This window comes from Agrilus planipennis, unplaced genomic scaffold (genome assembly GCF_000699045.2).
Source record: "Agrilus planipennis isolate EAB-ADULT unplaced genomic scaffold, Apla_2.0 scaffold1, whole genome shotgun sequence".
NCBI lineage: Eukaryota > Metazoa > Arthropoda > Insecta > Coleoptera > Buprestidae > Agrilus > Agrilus planipennis.
The window spans coordinates 2851603-2876860 of NW_020442466.1; the positions used below are offsets into that span (position 1 = coordinate 2851603).

The following is a 25258-nucleotide window of genomic DNA, read 5'->3' on the forward strand; positions in this document are numbered from 1 at the left end:
AAAGGAAAGAACAAAATCAAACATTAATCTCTAGTACGCTCTAGGACGGATTAAAAACTTCATTAAAGTTTGCATTTCAATAACGCGCCGGTCTTCATTTTCCTGGAAACATAACGGCACTGCGGCCAGCTCCGAATACCAAAAGGGGAAACAAGAACGGAGACAGCCACCCCGTGTTAGCGCCAGCCGTAGCATGTATGCTCCAGGCGCTCAAGGCGACTGCATCGTCTCCTCTTGGAGATTCTAATTTTACAAATTTAAATATTATTCGGTATAGAAGCATGTATTATGTGTATACACTAGCTGACTAGAAATAGAAGGGCTCAGCAATTACACTTTAATTTCGGCGACATTTTCATGATGTACATATGCTACCAACAATGCAATACAATATATATATACGTATATGCAACCTGGTGTACTTCTATTCAAATGGAGTATGTTAAAATCACTTTTTAATTGAAGATTTCGGTTAGGCAATTAAATGAGAAACATATCTTCAAGGAATGTTTTACCAAAATGCAGTGCTTTATGAATTACGCATTGAAACAATTTCTTAGGATAAGGACATGCTGGAAAAGAAGGTTAGAAACGAAGAGGTATTAGAAAGAATAGAAGACCAGAGGACTCTATGGAAGTCAATACAAAATAAGTGAGATAGATTGGTAGGACACTTCTCAGGCATGAAGGTCTAGCTAGAGACGTATTAGAGGTAGAAGAAGGATATGGGTTGTTCTAGTTTTAGGGAAATGAGAAGATTAGCTCAGATTAGGAAGGAGTGGAGGTGCGTGTCCAACCAATCTGACGACCTTATGATGAAGAAGGACATGCTGGAAGATAGTAATTTGTTACGAGAAGGAACAACAATAAATCGACGAAAATACAATTAGCCAGTCAAAATCATGTTCAAAAAGTTGTCCCAATACCATTTCAATTTTTAGTTTAGCTGTTTTCCTTTCGCAAGACTAATAAATATCAAAAAAAGTCACAATTGACTATGCATTTATTTTTGATTTTTAAAAAATTGAAACAACATCCCCTACATTTTCACTTACAAACTAAGTAGAAGATATAAACGTGTAGATGGATTTAAATATCGTTATTTCAAATGTTTAGCGTAGCTAATATTGTGAGCGTGGTGCTGTAGGTAATAGAGCGCGAGCTGATGCTTTTCTACAGACTCGTGTATTTTCTGAGAATATTTCTGACGATGAGATATGAAAATACATATATTGTAATTTGCTTTTCCCTGGAACTTTTCGTCTATTACGACTACCGAAACGGGTACGGGAATGGGTATATGGCGGCGCACGCCAGGTTTAATAAAACCCGACGTTATAGCTTCGGGTACTAAGCGAAAGACAGAGTCACATTTTATCGTTACGTTCGTTCGTTCGTTCGTTCGTTCGTTCGTTGTTGAAGCAAAAAGAAGGCAAACGAGATTTCCTCCGCTAGATGCCTCCAAGCACTTGTGTGCAACTCGTTCGTAGAGATATATGTGTGCATCTACATATATATGCACATGCATGTATGAATTCCGCTAATGAGAAATGATATAGCGGAATGAGTTCCGTCAAGACGAATGCAATTCTGCCTGAAAATTCGTATCTTTGGAAACGACGTTTTCGGAATTAAAAAAGTTCCGCAACATACGTACGATTTCTCTTTTCACAGGATGCAGATTCCGATTTCTAATTATCATTCCCAGGATTTTTCTTTAATAAATCTGAAATGAATATTGAAAAACCTCGAACACACAAAACGACCACGTTTTTCCGCATTCTGTAGACAATATTTTGATGTTGCTGCGGATGCATCGGCATACGAAAGTTTTTGTACATTTCAGTAATTAATTAATTAAAATAATCCCCAAAACCAACAACCTGCTTTAAAAAGGACATTCTCATCTAGCATTATTTATGTATACCCATGACGCTGGTTTTTATATATAGACACAAAATAATTCAAAGATTCATTGAGGCACCAACTTTTTTTAATTGAAATGTTCAATACCAATTAAAGAGCACCAGTTGTGCTGTTATTCCACGAAAACAAATACGAGCCTACTTTTTCAATGACTCGAACATACTGACACGTACGTATTTGGTATAAACTGATATACCTACCTACAGTGTAAAATGAAAACTATTTAATTAAAATAAAAAGTTTCAGATTCCCGTTTCAACATTTTGCGCATACTTCAGCAATTAAAACATTGGCTGAATTATTACAACTACGTATTATATTAACTGGTGTCTATCTTTCTTTCTCTCATATCCTCACGCATGTCTGTTACTGTCTCTCTCTTTTTATGTTCCGAAGAAGTTACTGTTTACGTTTAATTAAAAAAAAGGTCAGAAGAATTGAAAATCAGGGTACGAAGAGATTTAGGATGATTTAATAAAAATTAAGATAAATTGTTCCTTTCCCACATAAAGCCGTGGAACATTCTTCTTTTGTTGAAACATTTCTAATGTAAGCTAAACTTCATTCAATGGCTATTTATTTTCACTGGAACTGTAATCGCTATTGTTTATTAATTCATTCATTAATTTATAGTTAAGACACAAATGAAATTTATTGAAAGTAAAATTCCAGCTTCCCCAATTTAAAATCTTTTAAAAAATTCATTATCATTCTTAAATACTGCATAACAAATTTTAGTATAAAAATATTCCTGCAATCTGAAATTTTTTAAACATTTAGCATATATGCCGTTTATGCTTCTATCAACGATAAACTGACGCCATCACATTCCCAATAATACAAATGACATGAGGAAGGAGCTGCTGAAGCATCCAAAACACGGCTGGACAATGAGCCACGGTATCTAAACAATGAACTCGGCAACACTCGGTCGCCAACAATTAAAAGCGTAAACATGAACAATGAGAGCCGAACATCAATTTATTTCTATACCAGGCAATTGTTCGCGACAGTGACATTGGTTCGTGTCGAGAGCGTATCATAGATGGCTATGATCGTTGGCGGCTCGATGCTCTTAATGCAATAAACGTATGTATAATGCGAACACGTTACCTAATAAAGCTAGCCCGAGTCCCCGGTTATCATGTCGTCTCTCTTCAACTGGGGAACACACAGATCTAATCTCCCTGTTTGTTTAAGAGCACACTAGTTCAGAAAAAATAGCACGAAGATATCAGTAGACAGGTCGTAGAGTCCGATTAAGCATCAAGAAGAGTCACTCGTTTTGAACTTTTGAAGTAGTTCGACCAAATTTTCATTTACAGTGAAATGACTATAACTTTTATATCTACTAATCTATAGTCAAAACCATTTTATTGACAACAATGAGAAAAAGGCCTCTCATGGAATTAACTTTTTAATTGTACTACCCAAAAAACTGTGGTTGGACACGCATCTATTTGTGAACAGTAAGTGGTAGTTGCCTAGATCTACCTCTTACCCCTCAACTCCTGTATAGTATAATTGTTTTCCTTTAAATGCCTCATAATGGTTCAGTACATCAACAACACTTCTGAAAAAGATTATATAGGCTTTCATAGCCAACATTTATTGAAATGGGTTCTATATTCTGATGGGTGGTGGCCATGATACAGGAACCAGGATACAGCTATATATCCGGAGTTTCGCTGGCCTAATTGGCCAAAACCCTCATGAAGACTCAGTCGTGGGATTCCCCAAAGATGCCCAACAAAGAAGCTGATGAAACAATGAATAAGCAATTCCATCTACGGACTCGGATGAGTGTCAATCCTGGGCCAAGATAACGGTCATCAATTCCGAATATCCAATCCTCTTTAAATTGCATTTGTGTTTGAAGATTGTTCAAGAGAATTTAAAAATTGTATGAGGTTTAAATGAGGGAGTGAATTGGTGTGTGACCGGCTGGCTTGCGGGTCCCGGATCGACCCATACAGTCCACGGAGAAGAACCATTCGGAAAGATTACGCTAGCGAACTTGTTTAATTATAAAGTGCATTGAAATCGTGACTCCGCAGGTCAGAACCGAACAAGACTAAGTAACTTGACAGTCCGTTGTTGGTTGTTGTTGTTGTTGCTGTTGCTCCGTTGGTCCGTTCATTTCAGACGCTCCACGCTTCATAATTACTTTTAATGGCCGTTTAATTAGAAACTTCCGAGCTAGCAGAGTCTCGCTGAAGATGCGAAGTCGTTTCGCGAAAAAATATGACGCATACGAGGATGCCAGGCAATGGTTAAAATGCCACAGTCTTTGGTGAACATCAACTGGGCCTGAAGGTCGAATTCGTATCCGATTGACAGTACAAACTCACGAATAAATAATTAATAATTAATTTTCCGACTCCCTTTGTGGCGGAGTCCACATCCAGCCTCGGAGATGGAAGAGGACCTTTGAAGAAGCTCATCACTCTTACTATCGAAACATTACTAAACAACTCCAACGACGACGGCCTTTAGACTTTTATCAATTTGTCCCTTTCGATTGACCATCCACTGTATTTTACCAAAATGGTCATTCCTCCAGAGAAACCCATCGAAATTCTATGTGCTTCCCTATAGCAGTATAGTAGTGGTAAAAACAATATTGTTGCTTGTTGAAATAAACACTCGTCCAAAAGGTACATGGATATCTGCAATGTTATGCGAGCGTAAGAATTTAATTGCTGTAACAAATTTGTCACGTTGCTGAAAGAACTGAACTATAAACATGCTGAAACAATTTCTTCTATTATAGTTCACTTCCGCGACTCTTAACTTCGAACCATTTCAAACAACTACGATAGCAATGTTAACGTAGTTTCTGTAACTACAACTATTAGTTATATTTAATGCATGTTGCAAGATGTAGACGTCGTTATGTTGGTGCAGAAACGAATGCAGATTTAAGCTCTTTTGTAAATTAATTAATATAACAAAGTTACAAAAGTTTTTTATGGTCCACAGTTTCTTGAAGTATCGTAGTTATGGAAAAATAATGTCAACTATTTTATTTGCATGAAGAAGCCATTGTGCAGAGAAGTAATTGCTGTGAACAATAGAAACCGTTTTTAAGGTTCCCTCAATCGACATGAAAAAACAGAACCCTTATGTGATCATATTTTGTTGTCCGTCGGTCTGTCCGTAAAAATCTCGTAAAAAAATTCATGTTTCTAACTCAATAAAACATTCCAAGGTACGAATAACAAACAGCACAAGTATTAAAAGAAAAAAATTCGAACATTTCGATAATTTCTAATTCTAATTAAAATTATTATTTGTCAAATGTAATTCGGAGGTTGTTTTCATCCTTCACGGCGCAAGTCTTACTCACGCTTGTCCATCTTTTCATTGAGTTTCAACAAGTGTTCCACTGAAGCATCCAATATAATTAATTAACTTATTTATTGTCTCATTAAGGCAGGGTACCAACAATGACTGACAAAGATTTGGAATATCTGCATATCGAATATTATTATATTAATTCGCATCAGACAGTCGTATTATTTCCAAAATGCCACGCTCACAATGAACTAATGAAATACATTGAAACTTTCCAATATTTCTTTGGATTGTACATATTTTGAGTAACCTTTATTTCATATTTGGGAATAGAATTTTCACAATTTTAATAACGGTTATCATGAAATAAATAGCTGCATACCTATAAACAGTACCTATCTAATTGTAGATGAAATGATATACCCCCTAAGGTCCGATTTATCGTATTGGCATGAAACGGCTATAAAGTTGTTTGAAATGAACAAAATCTACATCCATTTTTCCAAATGACTATAAAAGCTTCGATTTAATGTGCAGCCTAAGTCCTCATAAAGTATCGAAAAGTCCCTATTTTAGTCAAGCTTCGTACAACCATCTCCACTTAAACCAAATTTATTTCTCTTGCTGTTCACTTGGTTGATAATAATTTAAGACGGAGCCATCAGAGATACCTACATATATATATATATATATATATTTATACATTTAAATTTTATATCGCCAGTTAACGGAGAGAACGTTTTAGGACCTACTAACCAACGCTGACACGGTATACGTAAATCGAATCGTTTTTAACGTCACTAGGTATTTATAGTTTCTACTGAACATCGGGTCGCGACTTCTTTAGAGTCAGCCAGTCCATTTGCCTATTTAGTTAAAAACACGCACGGCGGACAGACTTAAAAAGTCCGATCACATCAATTTTATGTTCTTTTTATCAAGTCAGCCACGATAAGAAACGTTGCCACCTCACTTAAGAAATAAAACGAAAACCCAATAAATTTTCAACCGTCACGCCATCCTCATCGTACGTTATCGAACAAACGAGTATAATTTCCTAATTTACCTCTTATAGACATAATATACATGACCTATATATGTACCCCGTACAGAAGACTTTCAAATATTACCTAAATCATCAAATAATAAGAAAAATCTACTACTGGAATCCTCAAGTCCAATAGACCTATCATACACAACGTTATCATCTATAAACTTTCTCCCAAGGTAACCTGCAAGACATACAAAACTATTAGGTACCGATGTAACTGTGTAAAACTACGTTATCTACATTATAAAAAATTAAATACTAAAACCGAAAGCTCATTAATATAAAAACGATTTATCTGTAACGCATTTTGACATCCTCAGTTACCCATTCTTGTTATTGTTAATGAATGTATCTTCAGATAGGCACCTAGAAAAACCATTACTAAAGAATTTAAAAGCGTTTTTAATATACTTCTATTTCTGTGATATTTTCTTCAATTAATGCAAAAATTTTTAATACAAAAGCAAATGTAGATGGTCAGATCCGTGTGTATGTGAAACAAGGAACTAGCATCGTCGCCAGCATTAAACCGATTCCAATCTAAATAGGATGTATAACGTTGGTGCCCTAATCGTAATTACTTCGAAATTCGCCAGGGATCTTGGTCCTAATCTGGCTTACATCAGCTTACAGGACCGGGACTGTTTAACTTGCCGCTACATATAACACTATATCGTGCCTTGATCCTCCGTCGTTCCATTCGAACAGCGGATATTTGAGGAATCCCAAAGGATCAAAAAGTGCGACTGCTCTAACTGAATTGTTTTAAGAATGATTTTCTTGTCACAAAGATGTATAACAGAAGAAAGAAAAACCACGCAAAAAAAAAACAAACGTCTAACACACATGGAGTATAGGTACCTCCTACACATGGATAACAAAGAATATAATTTCCAAAAACTAATATAAGTAGAAAAAATTAGAGAGGACAATTTTTAAGATTATCGGTTAATTCAATTTAGTGCAATCACTTTAATAATATGTTTCCCATTTCATCCCTAATTCAAGATATATATTATTATAAGAATCAAAGGCATAATGGGAGAAAAAAAAACATTCTATTTATACCTACAGCAACCAACAAAAAGTTGGATCTTGGATTTGATTCTTTATGTTATTATTCCATAAATATTGGATTTCATTGGTGCCCTATGTTATTTGTACCAAACTTTCTGAAAGATTAATAAATATACCATCAATTCTTTTCATAAGAACCTTGGTGGCTGTAAAGACTTCAACAAATCCAATCCAAATGGATGATTGAGGCTAACATGAAACTCATTGAAATTTCATATTAAAATAACCGTGTATTTCAATTTATCTCTTATCAACATTGATGAAACTTTAAGAGCATTTGAAGATTAAACTCATAGTAGATGTATGAATCGCGATAAACTTGTACTAAATCTCATGTGTATGGTGTGTCTGTCGTTCGATGAGACGGAAAATAAAGGAAGGTGGGTACGTAACAAAATTCTATTCAGTTCACATACAGACCAGACAAAGTCAAGGTGATCTAGCTTTCATCTTGACAGCGTAATCATCTCAATTCGAGCAACTACTCCATAGCAAACCAATGTTCGCCATACGTGCATGAAGGTACACGCCGTGTATGTACGTGTGATGTGTGTTCCAAGTAAAGTAACACGTCACGTACGTGTGTCTTTTAATGTACTTACATAAATACATACATATATATACATGTACGTACTGTGCATCTGTTTGGCTGTAATGTTACATCTGCTTTGGAAGGAACGAAAGAGTCCGAAACGAGTAAGTGCCAAGTAATTTTTTGGAGACGGAGGAGCCTCGATAGGCGGAGATTATGATAATACCCGCCAATGGGAACGCGATCACATACGCCTTAACTTAAGTCGCTAATGTCGGTCTTCCGTATCAAATGTTATGCGCGAAACACATGTTGTTGTCTTATTTCCCTGTTGCATGAGGACGACATAAAAGTGGACCAGTAATGGAAGGAAAGGGAAGGCATCTTACCCATTGTATTATAGTTTTATCGTTAAGGCTTTACCTATGTCGTGTCTTCCTTTTTTGTGGCTCTAAAAAAATCAACAACAACGACGATGACGTTACGCGACGGAGACAAAGGGGGAATGGGAAGTAGGAGCAAGAGAAGGAGAAAAAGAAGAGTAAGAAGAAAGACCCATTATTTAAACTTACATTAACTGCTCCAGTGCGTACCGGAAACGACGACGATAAATAATACCGAAAGGAAAAATGGGCCAATCTTTTGAACGGCAGAAGTTTTTAGTCCTCTTCTTTTTAAAGTTAGGCCGCTGTTATCGACTCGAACATCTAATGTTTTTGTATTAATTGATGATAAAATATATTTTAAAGTGCATTTAACTCCAACCCTCTACAAATTCATAATATCTCAAACCAATGAACTTTTGCGCTCTGATTACATTAGGTTAAGGTGCTTTATACTAATTCTAAGGGTTATGTACTTCCTTTTTGTAGACGATCACTTGACATGATAAGTTTTGAAAAAGTCAAATACTACTCACAGTTTTTGAAACTTCCTCCACACCTAAAAATGATTGGGCATTTTGAAGATATTGCATTATGATGACAAAAAAGGCTCAAGTATAAAAAACGTTTGTTCTTCGGTCCATATTTCATTTTCTCAGCCCGTTTTAATCTCAAATTTTTCTTGAAACGTAAATCTGTCATCTTTGAAATGGGTTATAAAATTAGATGTTGAAGCATTGCCACAACACATGTTTTTTTGAAGTTTGAAATCCACTCCCGCGCCGTCATTTTTTATTACAATTTAAGTCTTACTTTCATCGCTCTGGAACGTATGCCCGCACTAATCCCGTTGGATTTTCTGCTTATAATTTCACTTTCGGTACCGTCAGGCAACTTAAAAAGCTTTCTGAAATCGTGTTGATAAATAGCCTAGTGTCAAAATAGTAGGTAGGTATAGGAACCACAAATTATTGTTAGTAAAAGTTATACTCATATGTTGAACTAGTGACCCAACCCAATTTCATACGGAAACAGTGACGTTATTTAATTAATATTTTTACTTCCAAAGCTCTTAAAATAAACAAAAGAACAGATGAATATTTTCCTCTACAAGATTAGGACACTAGTACATTAGTGATCGAATTAAGGATCGAGAAATCTATACTATTTACGTAGAATTGTGATACTTATAAGAATATTCGTATAAATGCCTACAGCTATTTTTTAAAGTAAATAATCAAGTAATATACTAAACATTTCAATGACGCTTTGTTTAAAAGATTTTGAAAATTCAATTCGTTCATAACAGTTTTCAGGTAAGCTGGAGATACTTTCAGATAAATACATTTGAAAAAATATATTCCACACATTCACTGAATTATGAATTTTCTATTGTGATAAAAAAGACATGTGTAATTTCTATTTTCGATTCACGTTTTGCCTTACCTCTGAATTGTCCGTTAAGTATAATATCAACAAAAAACAAACCACCCTTATATTTCAACCCCCTTTTTGTCATACAGCTTAAAAAGTTATTAGAATGTACCTACTGGTACCAGAATCGTTACCAATTATGTATCATTATCGTTTCCCCCTAATAACGGTGACATTTTAGTTCCACGCCCAAACAATTAGTTTAATACAAACTTCCAAGCAGCTTAAGGGCACATATCCAGTAGTACATTCCTTGCAGAGCCTATTTAGTGACCCCCAAATGCAAATATCTGAAGAACACAACCGTATATGACCAACTTTCACTTATTTACTAGAAATAACTAATGTAACCCATTACAACAAGTAGGTATTACATGTTATTTTCTCATGTTGGTGAGAAATGAAATAAAAGATCAAGCAGGAGGTCATCAATTTAAAGCAGTTAGCAGTAGCCATAATTGTGTAAGTTAATAGATTCTATTTGTTCTGACAGCATGGAATGTAACCTATTATTGCGTTCTAATCAAACAGAAAAATGCTTTAATGACCGTTACAATTGCTTCTTTGATTTTATATAGGAACACTAGGCGCCGAAGTAATTGTTTGTTTGCTTTAAAAAATATTATATATCATCATCATCATGAGGTCGTCAGTCCTAGAACGAGTTGGACACTTACCTCCACTCTTTCCTATCTTGAGCTAATCTTCGCATTATCCTAATATTAAAACATCCTACATCCATAACTGCCTGGGAACAAAAACCTAGTCTAGATCTACCTCTCCTCCTCTTAGCTCCTGTTTCTGTTTCTAATAAGTCTGTAACACCACCACACCTCATCCGTACAGCGCCGTAGTCTAGATAAACGCGTTTAACAATCCTTTACGAATTTCTAAATTACTTATAAGGACCAGAAGATCAGAGTTTGTTTAATGGAAAGTAACTATTCTGTAGGACCAATAATTTTTGACCGAAAAATGTCAAATTGTACCCTTGGCAATAATTTTCAGTCTCTCTCCAGTCTCTCAGAGTCTTTCAGAGTCTCTCAGTTATTGCCTAGGTGTTTTTATGGATCTCTCACAGTCTCTGTATGAAATACTCGAACGAAACAATTGTTTCGAGTATCTCACAGCGAGACTGAATGAATAAAACTGAAAAATTGAGAGGCTCGAGTGCCTCGTAGAAAGACTGGATACGAAATGAGAATCTCTCTATGAGCGAGTCGAGTCTCTCGTCCTGAGACGCTAAACTGTTTTTTGACAGTCTCTCGACAGTCTCTCTCAGCGCCACCAGAGAAACCCGATTAGAGACGGAGACTCTTTAAATATTTAAATAGTAAATATTTGAACATTTAGCCTTGGTGACATCTATATTTTCTGTAGGTACTACCTAAATATGCATTTACAGTGATAATTCAGTTAGTCAACTTGATGCTTATTCTCTGATAGTATTTACAAGACTCATATTTTCTATATGTACTAATGCAGACAGTGAAAATTTTCTTTATTCTGTAACAGTTCCAGTTCTTTTTGAAAATTGGTCACCATGTTTAAATGCCTCTATGTATAGGTGCTATAAAAGAGAAAAAAAAATGAAATCGTTCTTAAAGAACAGTTACGTATAATCGTTCATAAAGAATCTTCACATAACTAACAGTATTGTAATGAAGTAATTTCTGTATTTTTAGTACACATTTTATGGTGTAAAAACTCCTAACAAAGAAAATGATAAAAAACAAAATAGTCATAGTATTATTATTATTATTATTGCAAAGGCGCGTTGAAGCACACAGTAAGCCCGACGCGGCGACGGCGCGTCGGTTTTAATTTGTTATAAGCCACGGCCGAAGCCAAATTTGTTCCATAAATCTCCATTATTCTGAACTCGGTTGTTATTACAGCATTTGGGTCGCGTCGAACAAAACGTGAACACTCGCAGCAGCAAACTCAGCGAGCAACGGCAGAGAGGACGAACGATGACGATCTTTTTGCTTTTATCAGATAGAAAGAAAAGAAGACTGTGAGAATGTGAACTAGTCCATCAGCTGAACAAAGAACGTGCCACGAAAGGTAACAGCGCTCTTTATGGAATCGCTTTTGAATTTAAAATACTGACATTTCACGGTTAAAAAAATATACGATAAGAACAAGAAGACTAATGCAAAGACATTTCATTGCGAATCTTTTATTATCCTGAGGAAGTCAATAAGAAATGGGCGAAATGAGATGGTAGGACACCTTCTCAGGCATGAGGGGCTGGTCAGAGACATATTAAAAGCAGAAACAGGAATTAAGAGAAGTTCCTACAGGTAGTGATCGGTGTTGATGTGTTCGATATTTGTATATTCCTTTTATAGTTATTTTAGTTTGTATTTTTTTTGTATATAACTGTATATCATGTCTATATCGTGTAATTCTATGTAAGTTCAAATTGTGTTGCAAACAGCTTTGGGCCTCTTTATTATACCCTTCAGGTAGGTACCAAATGTTGGGAAAGTCCGAGTCCCCAACTACGTCACGCCGGACTTTCTCTGAGTACCTGAAGGGTGCATAGCAACAATAATAGCGTTGACCAAGGGGTCTGTTTACTTAGAGGCGTGTCCCATTTGTGCAGACTACTTAAGTCTCGGACCACAGTTCAAATTAATCATTATATTCATTCATTATTATATTCATATTCAATGTGGATGTGGGATGTTACAGTTTTAGGGAAGTGGGAAAATTAGCTCAGGATTGTAAGATTGAATTTACTCAAAGAAAGATAAGTTAATATTTTAGCTTTACGTGTAACAATGAAGAGAAAATAATTATAGTAGTTAACAGTAGAGGTAGATCTAGATTTGATTACTGTTCATAAATAATTAAGAATGTGGGATGTTTAGGATTCAAGAAAATGCAAAGGTTAGCTTAGGATATGAAATGGTGAAGGTGCTTGTTCAACTGTCTTATAATTGTCAACCCTACGATAATGATGATCTCATTTACATTTTAGCTTTTGTAAATCAAGACTTTTTATCATTCTATCTCCCTCCCATTCCTGCGTTGAAGTCTCCTAAAACTATTAGGTTTTCCTGCCCTTTCACTAAACTTAACACGTCTTCTATATGTGAATAAACCGCGTTTCTACGTCTTCATCACTGTAATAAGTAATTTTTTTGAAAACCACCCCGTAGATACATTTAAATATCGATCGAAATGCAGTTGTACCTTCCTACATACATACATGCAACATACATACCTGGATGGTAGGTACAACGCAGTGTGTTTGGGCTTATAATATTTGTATTTTCCATATGCCATTCGCTACGAAAGTTGAACACGAAAGCTTTTTCTATTATAAGTGTACACGTACTGGTACGTATATACGTATACGTATGTAGTAAGTTGTACATGTGCCAGAGCTTTGCAATCCAAATTCCGGTCATAATCCATTTGCCCTCTTTGTATGCGACCGCTTTTCATAAAGAGCAATATGCCGTTTGTTTACGGGAGGGCGACGGGCAGATGTTTATGCATTCAATGTAGATACATCCACGTACGCCTTGGACAAGACAACTTGATCGTTTCATCAGAAAATGTACAAAATAACAACCCTTTATTGCATGCTGAATGTAATTATCAAGTAATCTTAATTTACCATACATATCTGATTTTGTGTACTATATATAACAACTAAATATTTTCGGAATTTCAAGAAAATTTTCGACAAATTATACAATATTTATATCCTAATAACCTATCTCGTCTATTTCTTATTGACTTCCAAAGCGCCCCTTTAATAAACCCATAATTCGCCAGTAACACCACATTTTAAACACTTCTAACCTTTTCTATATTCCTTGATCAATTCCCATTTTAAATAGTACCTACACTTTGACTATAAAAAAACGTTGTAATGGAGTGTAATTTAAGAAGTAAGAAAGAGAAACAGTGAAAAAACATTTCATACGATGTAGTTGATATTTTAAGCGGAATCAGTATCGGACAGAAATTACTAGCTTTATTGCCATTCTTACAAATGTCAGGAAAACGTATGCATATAATAAAATACAATCTTTTGGCGCAAAAGAAACATAAACTAAAACTGGTCTTAAATTACAGATTTCTACGAGTTAGTATCTTTTATATGTCATCGAACTATGCTGACATTTAATGTTCTAAAAAGGCAGGCAATATGTAAATCATTATTTGGAATTGAATGAGTAAAAGAACACATAGTGCAAATGCTACTCGTTTTAAATCATGATCATGAAAATGAGTAAAATTTTGTTTACATTTGGAGTTAATAAACAGTAAAAGTATTTAAGTTTAATGAACAATTGTAATTTTTGTTTGGAGCACGGCGCTGTACTTGTGCGAAACATGGACAGTGGACGCGGCGGAAAAGAAAAGTTTAGAAGCGTTCGAAATGTGGAGTTTAAGGCGAATGATGAGGATACCGGACAGAGAAGGTTAGAAACGAAGAGGTATTAGAAAGAATAGAAGAACAGAGGACTCTATGGAAGTCAATAAAAAACAGACGGGATAAGTTGGTAGGGCGCCTTCTCAGGCATGAAGGTCTAGTCAGAGACATATTACAGGCAGAAACAGGAGTTAGGAGGGGTAGAGGTAGACCTAGATTAGATTACTGTTCGCAAATAGTTGTTCTGATTTTAGGGAAATGCGAAGATTACCTCAGGATAGGAAAGAGTGGAGGTACGTGTCCAACCAGTCTTAGGACTGACAACCTTATAATGATGATAATGATGATGATGATGCTGAATTTATTGGTCAAATGATATGTGGGAATTAAACAATTTCGATAAATAAAATAAATAATGTAGTATTATATAAGAAATATCGATTATTGTAAGTGCGACATTCTAATCGTAAGTTGCATTCCGGTTTAGCTTAAGCCGCAGCACGCTATCGTGAAGAACTGTTCTAGTGCAGATATTATTACATAACCAGTAGTTAAATCTCGATCTTAACTGCGGATTTACTTTATGTAAATCGATTGGAATAAGTGGACATCCCGTTGTGCAGCCGTCCAGTTGTCTTCTGCCCATCTGACCTTTCAAGACACGCGGTTCAGGCAGCGCGATATCTGATAGCAACTGCGACTGGGGCTCTATCTATGTATGTGCATGCACAAACGTGTGCATGTATGTGGACTAAGTCGAACTCATGTGGCCTTCTTATCCTTCACGATACGATTCCGGATCATCGACAAGATAAAAAGACATTATCAATTCAAATGCATTTGGACAGCGTCTTTTACACTGCCCTATTGCACTGACCGGCAATTTTCCAAGTGACCCCGACGTTTGTCATGGAACGCGGCAGAAAAACGGAAAAATTGCGACAAACTTGGCAACTGCTCTTGTAATAATGTTAAGAAACGACATAAAATACGGAAACTGATCTAATTTCCGTTTTTCAAAAAATTATTATTTATATGCATTATATAAATAAAAAAGATATCAAAAAGCCAGAAATTAAGACTAAAAACTGCACTACTTATACTACTAAGACTTTCCTTGGTGCTAAATTCCAAGAAATGTGTTTTCTCATTCACTATCAAAATACGTGATTTTTGAGAGGACCTACCTATTTTTACTGTATTAATTGAAGCATTGGTTGGGATTGATACATTTTAGTATTTAATATTAACTTTAAGTTCCTAGCAGAATAGGTATGAACGTTATGTAGATAGATGGCAAGAAGTAATAGAAATGGCGCTGTGCAATATAAATTGACACGACGAATGCCCCTGTGGAATGAAATACACTGCTTTGTTTAATACGATACAATTCGTAATTTTTTCTTGTCCGATATGGAAATTAAAAATTAAATACAATGCTGTTACACCAAATTTATTTCGATATCTCGATAATCCTTTCAAGAACAGAGATCATTCTCAAGAATAAGTCATAATAAGTATTTATTTTTCTTATTTTGATGTTATTAAATCTATTTTCTGGTATAAGTTTTCCAGCTTCTTCTTTATTAGGAATGGAGACAAATCGTCAAAGACCAACGTAGTAGGTACCCAATTGTAAGTGCTCGTATAATATATTCAAATTCTTGAAACTACTGTAACACTAAATGTTCCGCTTTTTCAAATAATGCTTTGTATTTGTCATAACGCATTGGCAAATACAATACGCCCAAGCTAACGCCACGAACGTCTCAGAGTGATTGAAGCATCAAACCGCAATTTTCGACTGAATTGAAAACCGAATTCATGGAAGTGATTTGACGGCAGTGAGTGAATTTAGTATATAGCTGATCAGGTCGGTGGCATTGTCACACACACCGGTAATTCAGAAGCAGTGACAACAACATTTTCAAGAATCCGGTTTCTCAAAATCTAAACAAAGCCACACAATACACAATGGCTACATAGTTACGTACTCTCTCTCTACAGTAGGCATGTAGAGAATATACAAGGTGTTCAGTAAATAGTGGATAATCTTTTGAGATTGAATGCTGAGTTTAGTAAAACTTCCAGGATTTTCGAATCTCTTCACAGGACGACGACTGATTGGACACGCTTCTCCATTCCTAAACAAATCTCATTTTCCACTAACCTAATCAAAAAGGTCTTCTTCTGCCCCTTCATAGTCCTATTTTTGAAAATGTCTGTTATTTTCTTTTGTTTTGGACTATTTACAGAATTTTTGTATGCAAAATCTCCCAATGATTAGAAAATCTGAAGCAGTTTCAGCCGAATTCGAAATAATCCAAAGACGATTAATGCATGGTTGGTCAACAGTACCATATTGAAAAATTCTAAAACCCTGTGATTTTTACTGAATAAAAAAAAAGAAGACAATATTTTGTGAATGGTCTGGAGTTTTCCCATACGATGTTGTTGCTGTTATTCGCTATTTAAGGGACATGCTGTATATTAACGGATGAAGAAGGAACGAACGACTGGAAAAAGTTAACCCGTTCGACAGTTTCAAGGCGGCACACTCTCTCACATGTCGAAATTTACACGGAGTGTTCAAATGAAAAAGGGCAACGTCTCGTTCGTTATATACAAACCCGTCGGAGATTCCCTTGTATCATTAACATTTAATGGAAGTTATATTTGCGCTACCGTCGTATTTTATCGCACAAAGGGAACACATGTTCGGGTCTGTTCTCTTCGACCACTTACACTGTTTCAATAACGCCATTATTCGTACTACTTAAATGCCATTTACACTGTTGCATATGTACGGACTTACGTACACAAGAACGCATGTATACAACGTGGATCCATTCCGATGCTCGAATACATACTTCGTAAGCTCAGTATTATGAAACTCTAAATAAAAGACTCCAATATAACTAACCAACGGAAATTTACAAAAAAATCCATTGCTTAACATTGGAACACGGCCGGCGTTAGGGATGAGCAAACATGCTTATTCGTTATTGCTCTTGATCTTGCTAAAATACTTCTAGTCTTGGTTTTGGACTTGGTCTTGCCGATATAGTCTCGGTTTTGGTCTTGCCCTTACGTGTTAAGTCTTAGTGTTGTTCATTTAATTTCCTTCAATGCATAAATTGACCCTTATTTCAACGCATAAATTGGACCTCTTAGCGAACAAAATGGTGCAAGGTACTTGAAAGAAATTGAAAATATCGAAAAAAAAATTAAAAACTAAGAATTTGATCTAAGAAAAAATATGTTAAAGTAACGTATTTGGTCTTGATTTTGCATTTTGGTCTTGATTTTAGTCTTGGTAGTTTGTTTGGTCTTGGTTTTAGTCTTGGTCTAACTAATATAAAGACAGTCTTAATCCTGCATTTTCGCAAGATCTAGACCAAGAGTACAACACCAATTTTGCTCATAACTAGTCTGCATCCAAAACATTTCTCAACATCACATTCGTTCTTATTACAAATTATTATATATTTTCATACAGAGTTTTCTTTTTAGTAACCATGTTCGCTGTTGAAATATCAAACTTTCAACACAACCGTCTTTGTTTCATTTTCGGAAAAAATATCATACATTAGTTTGATGATACGACGAGCAACAGCAATCTACAGTTGACAGCATGGTTGACAATTTGTGCTATAGATACTTATAAACATATTGTTTGAAGAAATGTTATAATTTAAATACTTTTCGCCTATTGGATTTACTAAAATGGACCGTAGTGTACATTTTCGTTCGTAACATGTGTAAGCCTAATAACCCTCCAGTATTTACGAGCGCACGTACCGGTGTACAGCTTTTTCGGCAGAGTTCATTTAGTATTCCATAGAACCATCTAAAAACGCTTCTTATTCTTCCTCTGTTGCGACCTGACAGTTCATACGCGTCGGTAGAATTTTAATTTGGGGTTTTAACGGAGAATGATTTATGGGAGGCTTTAAGAAGACCAATGACCATTCCATCAGTTCAACTTATGAACATATTTAAACGACAACATCAGACAAGACTAGACTACTGAGACCAACTGGGCCAAGTACGAGATCAAACTAACCAACCAGCTATTACTATTAATGTAACGGTACTTGGAAGATTTTTTCTTAGACCAATAACTAAAGCCTCAAACTTAATCGGTATCAACAGGAGAAAATAACGAAAAGCAAACAGCTACACGTATTTAGATATCTAACAGAAGAATTGGTGACCAACCAGACCTTTATTCAATAATTAAAAGTGATTGATAGACTTTCAAATCGTTTAATTTAATCAAATAAAACACTATAAAAACCAAATTGCATCTAATAAAATACCTTTCGACTCTATCTTCAGAAATTGTTGGACTATTTATATAGAAGATACAATAAAGGTGAATGAAGGAGAATTGGTCGTTGGAAAGAAAAAGATATGGATGTTATCATATGCTGATGACGTAGTGTTATCGCCAACGGGTATTGAAACTTTAAAGGCGATGGCAAGAATTTCGAAAAATATATAAGGGAGGAGGGAATAAGGGGAATAAGATGGACAAGACACGTAATTGAGAGAGTTAAAAAAATATAGCTATCCTATATCATACAAAGATGAACACAAAAAGGTGGAAAATATAGGAAAGAAACATATAAAATGGATTTTAAACTTAGAAAAAAATATCCTGATTTATATAGTAAGAAGGGAAACAAAATGTGGTAGGATAGTAAAGGAAACAAGAAGAAGAGTAGTGAGATACCAAGAAAAAATAAGTTAGAAACAACTACAGGAATGGAAAAGAGAAAGCATAGATATCGGGAGCATGGTAAGGATAAGGAGTTACGAAATAACAAGAGCGAAAAACTTAAAGGGTAACAGAAGTGGAAATACACGACAAGGGGTCAAATAAATTCTGTGGGAATGTTTGAGATAAGAAAAGGATATAGCGCTAATGACAAAATTTATGATGGAAAATTAATGTATAGTGTATTGGACGAAAGAAGAGAAAAAAATGCAGAATATTTGGAAAAAAGAATGAGATGTCTCTTAGTAGAAGGAGCAAAAGATAATGCAAGGGAAAAATGTTGAGAATTGATAAATTAGAATGATAAGAGGCGACCATATTAAAAAAAAAGGGAAGGGAAAGAGGAAAAGGAAGATAAGAATAGTTACGCAAAAAAGGAAAACAAAACTACAACAAAAAGTTTAGAATTAATTGCAAGTAAAAAAGGAAAAAGGATACTGTTTTAATAGACTTAGAAGGGGGAGAGTTAATAAGCACAGTACGCTTTTTTTGTATTTTTTTTTTGGAGTGGTATTATAAGTGTCATGAATGATGGGGAAGGAGAATCGACGTAAATGTAGATAGTAGATAACCACAGAAGTTAAATAAAGCATATATAACATAATTAAATAAAACACTAAAATCCCGAAGTTCCACCTAAAAAGTTTAAAAGTTTAAAGCACATTTCGACTCCACCTTCAGGAATTACTAGATTACTTACATTTCATAGGCTAATTAAACCCGTTAATTATTATGATATTTTATAATATTCTACGGTATAGATTTTATCGGTTGCACTTAATACAACCATTTTGTTTCCGAAAACATTTCACCATTTCAAGGTAAAAATACGTCAAAATATCACTAATAAATAAAAAACCGCAAACCTTTTATCCTTTACCTTGCTTCATTCACAAAAGGCAGTGTGGAAATTTGGCTGTTCTCGAATCTACCCCTATTATATGCTCAGTGTGTGAATCCAAGTCAAAGGGGGGTTAGCTTTTTATTTTTTAAAAACAACCGCCAACGTTTCGTCTTAAACAACTTCAGAAAGTCCGACATCTTGGACGTTGGCGATTATTTTTAAAAATAAAAATCTTTTAAACCCCTTTTGGGTTGTTGGTTAAATCAAGAAAATGTGAACTTTTAATATGGCTAATTAAGTGCATATAATGTTCAAACCAAAGCTTGGAAAAAACTATCCGACAGCTTTCGATACCTATATATAATTATTGTCATTTCAACCCTTCAAGATTTGCAAAATTCTATTTTCTGTGTTTGTTTGTTTTTTCGCTGAATACCTACGGTTATTCATTATCACACATTATATACTTTACTGGACTAAATCTAGCAAATTAAGGGCTGAGAATATTTTTCTTTCTTCGTTTACGTATGTATAATAAAAGGTTGTTTACCCCTTAATTTACTAGATTTAGTTCTGTTAGTTTATACCTATTAGGGAAGAAGTACAAAGTCATATACTTTACTATCCTCTTACCTCTTGTTACAATAAAAAAGATATTTCATCAAATAATAATAAAAAGAACGCTATAAACAGTCGTTTCATATCAATAAAACTCATAAAAAAACACTTACCCAATAGTTTGTAGTTACATGTAGGTAGTTATGATCTTCGCAACTTTTGTTAAGGGTGGTAAACAGTCCAATCAATGTTTATATTAACAAGTAACGTCCGAAACGCGAATTTAAACAAAGAACTCGGTTAACCGTAATAATACTGCGAGAAACGACAACGCGTTCCGTGCTTGACACTAGCCGACTCCGGAATGACCGTCAAAAATTTTATTCTCGATATTTGAATATCTTATCTGTTTCAAGACTTTTTTTGTGACCATTATTATCGGGAACTTAATAAAAGACTGTATGAAAAAGACAGTCATTAATACATTTGAATGTGACATTTTATGAAACGAATGTTATAATTACAATATACCGAGTGTCCTTTTTCATTTTCAACATAATAGAAATGAAAAAAAAAATTAGGTAAGTAATTAAAAAAAATAATTAGATATAATGAATGGGATAAATTATTCGCAAGGAACAGAATAAAATAAAAGATAAATGGAAAAATAGTTAATAGTGTAAATTACCTGAGAAGATATAGTGCAAATCAAAAAAAAATCCCACTTAAGCTTTACCATCTAAATCTTCAATTTTTTCAAACGAATAATAATAAAACTCCTGTAAAAATTTTTTTTGTTTTCCCCCGATTTCAGGGGTAAACACTCAGTATTCCCTCCCGTGTAAGAAATCGTATTTACTTTATATAAGGAAAGGACTTTACCACCATCCGCGTGCTTATCACTCTTATCTTTGGCTTGGGTGGTAATTTCCCAGCGTAAATGCTAAATATTTTTCTACGATTTCTTACCTGAGACTACTTTCGGAGTAAAGTAGGGTAAAAAAAATTGTGTATATGCCTCGACAAGAAAGTACGGCACCCCCTCACCCGGGAGTTTACCGCCTTCTTTAACTGGGGTGACAATTCAAACCCGAGAGGAATAACCCTAGTTTCTTCCCTTATTAGTACATAATATAGGTACTACTAATTCTGCTTTGTGATGGATATACAGAATGTTTCTGAAATAAGTAGCAAACTTTGGAGAATGTTAAGTATATGCAATAGGGAATATGCAGCGTGGTTAAGGGACAAAAATATTTATAAGAAAACCAGATGAAGTTGCTATCCGAAGCCGTCCCTGGGCGCGAATTAGGGGCCATCCATAAATTACGTCACACGTTAAGGGGGAGGAAAGGGGTCCAAGAAGTGTGACATTGTGTGACAAGGGAATGGGAGGGGTCCTAAATTTCGTGACGTCACATTTCAAAATTTTCAAAATCTACGTGTTAAAACACCAACTTATTATTAACAATATTAACAAAAAACTTAAAAACATTTGCAACTCTATCTGAATAAACATAAGATTAATTAATATAAGTAATCGTTTTTTTTTTGTTAATATCTTAAATGTTAATTTCATTAAAAACAGAAATAAAACTAATTTCGGAACAGTTGTTTTAATTCAAGAATTTCTAGATGTAAAAATTGCAAAATATGTGACGTCACACTAGGAAGAGGGTCTCACAAATGTGACCAGCTGTGACAAGAACGGGGGAGGGGTCAAAAAATTATGAAATTCGTGCGACGTAATTTATGGATGGCCCCTTAGCAACGTATGGAGAAATTGCGATAACTAAGCAACTACATCAATGAAAAATGTAAACAGTGACGGTTGCGGAACGACTAATAAAGTAAATATCACCAACTTACTACTGCATGTAGTAATTTTTGACGCCCAATGCAATAACAATTAATTAAGTAACAACTTTACTTATCGCTGATATTATCCAGTACGTATTTCTCGAGAAAACAGTGGAATTTCGAACCACTAAACATTTACATAATTTTCTTGTTTTGTAGTGAGCCATTTATCAGCTCCTGCAAGTTTCCTCCTTATTTCAGAAACACTCTGTATGTATTCGTTATCAAAAAATTGGCTGTACATTAGAAACACACAGCTATTTTACCTTCTTACAAAACGGATTCCTAGAAGGAAATTCAATTCATTCGTTGTGGATTACTAGTCTTTTAAATTGTATAAACCGCATAAGTAATAAATAACTTGTGCTTGAACCCAAACGCGGTCGGTGGTTTTTTGGTATGGCGAGGAGCAAACTGTGGCTGTGAATGTCTCCGCAGAATCTAATTTTGTCTGTCGTATAGTCAGTCTAATGGGCACTTTCGGCTATTATTCCACGACGTCGCATCGATGTTAGTTTAACCGGATAATGAAGGTGCTGGTTTAACAAAAGCAAAGTACAGTTTTACGAATATAGGTTCGGAACTTGTTGGACGAAGCAGGTGCTTTAAAACGCCCACACAGACCAACCTATATACGTACATTCAAGGGAAAAAGTGACAACTAAAGCGGAAATTGTAAAATAAAATTGTTAGAGAAAATTCTCTTTTTTACAATTCAGTAACAGATACCTGAAAAATAATTGAATATATGTATCTACTTGTTGAAAGAAATTTAGAAATCAATGAGGATGTAGTAAATAGGTACATTATTATTTGTGGAAAATCAGTAAACCATTTATATTTTCAATAAAATTTAAAGGTCTAGATGATGGCCCCACCCCCTTGGGGGGATCGAAAGAGGAGGTCTCCCCCACCACTGTACCATAAAAAGTGGAGGTCTCACCCCCATAAAAAGTTATGGGGATTCAAAGTTAATAAATATGCCAATTTTTATACATTTCTAGGCATGTAAATATTTATATAGTCATTCTTAAACAAAATTCAAAGGTAAAACTAATATAAATATTCAATAGGGCAGATTAGGTTAGGTTAGGTTATCGGGTTTTGTTTAAGTGACCACCCTCTTTCGATACCCCACCTCCACCCGCTTGAAAATATTTTTTTTATTCAATTTTATTTGAATTATAGTGTATGAAAATCAAAGTTGTTGTACTGTCTTTTTTTTACGAATTTTATTTGAAGGCATAAGGAAGGAAAAACCAACTTGAAACTTTGTCGTTTACAAATCGTAAGACCCGCGCAGTAAGAGCGTTTTTTCACTATATTGGTTTGAAAGAGAGGACTCTTGAGATGATCTCATACAAATTTGGTTACCTCTAATCTGATCTCAATATGCTACGGACTTCTCTATCGACAAAGTTGCAGATAGAAGCTATATATTTGTCTTATATGAAAAAAAAAAACAAAAACCGAAACGAAATCGACTTAAAAAAAGACATAAGCAGATTGAAAACCATTAAATAATGCAAATCCAAAAATACATTCATGTATGCACAGATATCTATATAAGTGTAATTTGATTAAAACAAACAGTTTTTGAAGTCTACGCAAGGCCAGTTTACCAATTAATTATTTAATCGAAGTAAATAATGCATACAAAAAATTCATGATGAATTACACCATCAGAAAACATTAACTGTAATTGAATTTTATATTGGATGATTGTGTGTCGATTTATTGTGTATCGGATAATTAGATCGACTTTTGTACCAATATTAATTATAACAATACCAATACTATAATTTACACCAATAAACCAGATTCAATTGTATTTCACATTTTAGTATTCTCTCCCTCTCTCTCTCTCTCCAAAGTAATGATTATTGACCTAATTTTAAAACTACAGCTAATTTTTTATTTCATTTATATTGTAGTGAGCACGAGTGTGCTTGTGTACGATCGGACACAAGTGTGCATGAACGGCTTATCGATTCGCCGACTAGCCGTGGGCGCCTTTCTTCATGTGCGCCGTATTTGTAAATGTGTGTGTCGTACCTGCGTTATGGGAAAACAGTTCAAAGAAAAAAATTAACTATTCGGATGGTTCCAGAAGGTGCCCGAAAGTAAAGTAAACAAAAGAGAAAAAGGAAGAAACGATCGCCGAGAGGAAGAGAAATAAATTGTCCGTTGCAGAAGTGAATCCAGAAATAAATTGACAGTGATAGCAGTGAAATAAATAGCGCAGTGAATAGTGATACATCAACACTAGTGTAAATAAATAGAATAATTCATAACGTAAGTTTAGTAATAAGTGTTTTTAAGTTCTTTAATAATTACTGTAAATAAATAGCTTTTGTCGTAATCAGTCTTAGAAGTTAATTTTGTTAAACCGACGAACATTACAATGTCATGGACTTGCTCATGTTGGCAAAGCCCATAAATAAAACGAAAATCAGTAGGTATTCAGTAGATTGTGTTTGGACCTTTTCGTAATTTTTCACTGCCCAGAGGGGATGTTTCTTTTTTCCCTTTGAGCAGTGTTCCGTTACAAGCGACCTCTACTCCCCGTGTATCGTCCTCCTCCCCATTTCGTTCGCTTATTGTAAAAAACCATCAATCAAGCCAACTTAGCTACGGCTTTGATTCGGCGGGTCTTTCACTTGTTTGTAAGGCTTAGCACCCTAACACGCCTTTGCGCCTTTGTACGGAGGTAACTGACCGTGTTCAGCACAATTTCGATTCGCCGGTGAATCACCAACGTTAAAGAGAGAGAAGAGTCCGCGTCTGTTAACATACAAATAGATTGGTACACATGCACACACGAATCACGACGACGCCGCTGCACTAGCGACGCTCGACGTAGTCGTCGTCGTCGTAAAACCTTAAAGAAGATTACGGAAAAAGTATTGGATCTGGCATCAGGCCAAAAAACAACTGAATATTGAATTGTTTAAAAGTTATGTACAGAAATCACAACGATTTATGAGTTTCAACACCGAAAGAATCAAGACAAATTGAATAATTAACAGATGGGTGTTAAGTTTTTGTAACCCAGTGAGTTTCAGTTTCTTATAAAATTTCCTAGTATAATCATAAATTTGATTTTAAAGCGCT

At 34.9% G+C, this 25258-nt stretch overlaps 1 protein-coding gene across 3 annotated transcripts in view; it reads right to left on the reverse strand.

Moving 5' to 3' along the window:
* LOC108733690 overlaps positions 1-25258 on the reverse strand; it is a 268094-nt gene that overhangs the window by 95712 nt on the left and 147124 nt on the right. Inside the window, exon 1 of one of the 3 annotated variants that reach the window (XM_018464977.2) lies at positions 20458-20656. The exons of the other annotated variants lie outside the window; for them this stretch is intronic. The gene's annotated coding sequence lies outside the window, so the exon portion shown is untranslated. Of the gene's footprint in view, positions 1-20457; positions 20657-25258 lie in introns of those variants that run through there. 3 annotated transcript variants of the gene reach the window in all.